Source organism: Leptidea sinapis, chromosome 45, assembly GCF_905404315.1.
Source record: "Leptidea sinapis chromosome 45, ilLepSina1.1, whole genome shotgun sequence".
NCBI classification, from domain to species: Eukaryota; Metazoa; Arthropoda; class Insecta; order Lepidoptera; family Pieridae; genus Leptidea; species Leptidea sinapis.
The window spans coordinates 2,511,586-2,515,403 of record NC_066309.1 but is presented as its reverse complement, the minus strand read 5'-3'; positions in this window follow the sequence as shown (position 1 = coordinate 2,515,403).

The window sequence follows — 3,818 nt, the reverse complement described above, 5'->3', positions numbered from 1 at the left end:
TAACAGATCCGATGTACTAAACTTACGCTTTCTTTTTGTGACTTATCACAATTAACAACCTAGTCAGTCTACAGAAAAATAGTAGTAAAAATAGCCGATAAAAGTGAAAACTTAGAGCTTTTAATAATATTAAAATTTTAATTTTCATACTGTTTGAAAACCTTAAAATTTAATTTTTAAGCCTTATTTTCATTTAAATAAATATACTGCTATAAGCAAAATGCGTCCAACTATATGTTTTTTTTTTCTTTTTTAATTATTTATTTATCACGTGCGCCAGTCCTGAGCATGTCGTTGACGTGAACCCATAAGATTTTCCCCTACCAACAAGTGCCAACACGGCTAAATAATTTTTCACTTAAAACAACACAATTCTTAATAATATAAATTATTGCGAACATGTAAGGGATATATGACTAGTCATCTAAGTAAACACATTAAGCCTTTAAGTAGTCGTGAAACCCATAAAGTATACCTAATAAAGAAACGTATAAAATTAAACACGCACTTTATTCATCCTTCTAATTAAGTTATAATTCATTAATAATAATTATAAATGTCAAGTTCCCAACGGTATATCTCATAAAACAATGTTTTATTAATTTAAAACTTTATTTATGACTTTATAAATTGTAGGCTTTCATGTTTTGTAAGATTGGACACAAAAAACGCAGTAGAGTCAATGGATTGATATATGGTGTAATAATTTTATCTGATACAGATTTGTATTACATCTTATACTGAACATTTATTACAAAACTAGCTGATACCCGCGACTTCGTCCACGTACACAGATGACTAAGCACGTAGTACTTATAAAAATCTTTACTTATTTCTTAAAACTTTATTACTTTTATATTAAATGAAGATATCGTCAAATTTTATCAATTTATATAAAAATAATCTGACAGATAGTTAACAACTGTAAGTAATCTAACAACTATAGTAAGCTAAAACGTAAGTTTCTTTTTTACCTCCTGAGAAAGTTGGTATGATATAAAAATTCAAATTAGTTATTCATTTTAAACTATTCAATTTGATTTCTGAACGACGGGGTATCATCACATCAAAGGAAAAATGAAATTGTTGTTTTTATTTAATTTCAAGCATTTTTATATTTATTCACCGTTTAAACCTTCTCTGGATTTCCACAAATAATTCAAGACCAAAATTAGCCAATCGTTCCGGCCGTTTACGAGTTTTAGCGAGACAGTTATTCATTTTTATATAATATATAGATAGATGACGACCTGTATAGCCGAGTGGTTAGCGAACCTACCTACTAAGCTAGAGGTCCCGGATTCGAATCGCGGTAGTTGCAATCATTTATATGATGAATATGAATGTTTGTTTCCGAGTCATGGATGTTTTTATGTATTTATGTATGTTTAAGTAGGTATATTGTATTAAATATATCGTTGTCTTGCAAGCCATAACACAGGCTATATATGCCTAATTTGGGGCAAGATAATTTGTGTAAAAGTGTGTCAATATATAATTATATCAGTCGTTGAAATATATGTATGGGGCGAATTTGATGACAGAGTATCACCTTTACCCAATAGAGTTTATAGTATAGACTTAGAACGAGAGAGAAGATCAGGATCTGAAGCCAGGATGCTCCTGTCACCGAGAAGGCTGCTTCATGTTTTTTTAATTTTTTTTTTATTAAAGTTATTAAGTATATCTTTTTATATGATAGCTAATAAAATGCTCGCATAATGCCTTTATTTTATTTACGGTGTGTGTGGATTGATGTATCTACTCTATTCTACTCAATTACTCTTGTGTTTTTACTTATTAAATTACATTTTTTTTACATACTCGTGTAACTCTTTGACTTTGCATATATTGTGTAATTGAAATTATTTGTAAATTGCATTATAAATAAGAAATTGTTGTACTTAATCTTTTTTGAATAAAACCTTATAGTTTCTTGCTTGTTCTTCTCTAAGGAAATCTGCCATCGGAAAAAGTTGCATGACATATTTCATAATATAAGTTACCTATGAAATAAATATATTTTTGATTTGATTTAAAGGAACATCTCTAACGGTTTTTATATTATTAATCCGTTTCGGAACTCCTCCATACTATAACTATTGGGCTCACTCCATTATTAAAATAAAAATATTTATAATCATGTGATTGATCACAGAATAAAATTCTCCAAGCAGTAATAATATTAAAGTTTTGTTTACGTGTACAATAATAAGTGTCGTATTATTATTACATATCGGCCAAAACATGTATGATTTTCGAGAAATAATTATGGCTCAAGATCACACAAGCAATTTGTCAAAATTATTTAACAGTAAATTTAGTAGTTTTATAAAAAAAGATACAAATTTTAATGAATGTAGCAAATTTACTAAACGTATTAATGAATGAATTAACTTATAATCTTTGATAATTTTATAAATTAGAATGTTAGTTTATTTCATTCTTTCTTCATTATGAAATTTTGCACATTATGGAGGGCACAGAAAAGGATGTCTATTGGCTACATTTTATCCCGAATTTTTAGGAGATCACGATGAAGCGCGATAAATTTTTCAGGTCGGGTTCAAAGAAGAAAGAAAGCTATGGAAGGAAATAGAAAGATGTAGCAAGGAGAGTGACAAAGAAAGGATATTTTGTCTGAGTTTCAAATTCAATTCAAATTAGTATAATTCGATATTTTACGAATTTGAGATGTTTTTATAAATCCAAGATGGCTGTCATTGATTTCAAGAATATGGATAGGTATATATATCATAATATATATAAATTACGTGACACGTTGTTTGTCCGCGATGGACTCCTAAACTAATGAACGGATTTTAATGGGGATTACTACATGGAGTGCAGCTTAGTCCAACTTGAGAGATGGGATAGTTTTTTTCATAATTGTTTTTATTTTCAATATTTGTTTTGTATGGACATATTTTATATCAGAGAATTTAGTGACGCACGGTTTGACAGTTCCGCTGTGAAACAATTTCATTATAACAACAGGGAGCATTTTTTACGAAATAATTCTTGATGTTTTGAAATATTATTGGCAAATTCCTTTGAAACAGTATTATTATCTAAAGGACAAAGTCTGTCGGGTCAGCTAGTATATTATAAGGTTTCTGGAGCGGTTGAGGTCAAAGTGAAAACATACGGATTTATAGAATCACTCGTGTGTCTGCCCATCATCGTCGTCATGGACAAACCATCTGTCAAGGTACATTAATTCGATGCCAATCATGTGAAGTACTATCTATATATTTTATAATAATTTGTCTCCATACTTTTAATTGTGGAGTCCCGTAATGGACAGATTACGGGAAGCGAAATCACGGGCACTACCTAATAAATATTAGAAATGCTTTGTAAAGCTAAGTCAGATATATAAGTATTATAAATAAGAAATGTAGAATGTAAGTTGTCATAGTATTAATTTAAATATCTACGTAGTCAGCCTTTTTTAAAGTTATACTGCTTTGGCCTAACGTAGCAAAAATCATTGAAATTATTTATTCCTAGTGCTATTCTACGTTTTTAGAAAGAACAATTTTGTAAAAATCTTGCACAGTGGCTTTTTCAATTAATTATTAAATAGTGAATACGGCTGTATGGGCTTGAACCCTTTGCCTGTCCTAATAATGGACGAAGAAACAAAAAAAAAGTAACGAATGACGCAAATGTCAGAATTTTTTTTAGGAACTTCACCCTGTTGCTTTTGTGTGTGTTTTGTTGTGTGTTGTGTTTTGTTTAGTGATATCGCGCATATCTTAAAATTTCACTCTCATCATTTTTTCATAACACGCCCACAGAAGTATTACTTCAAA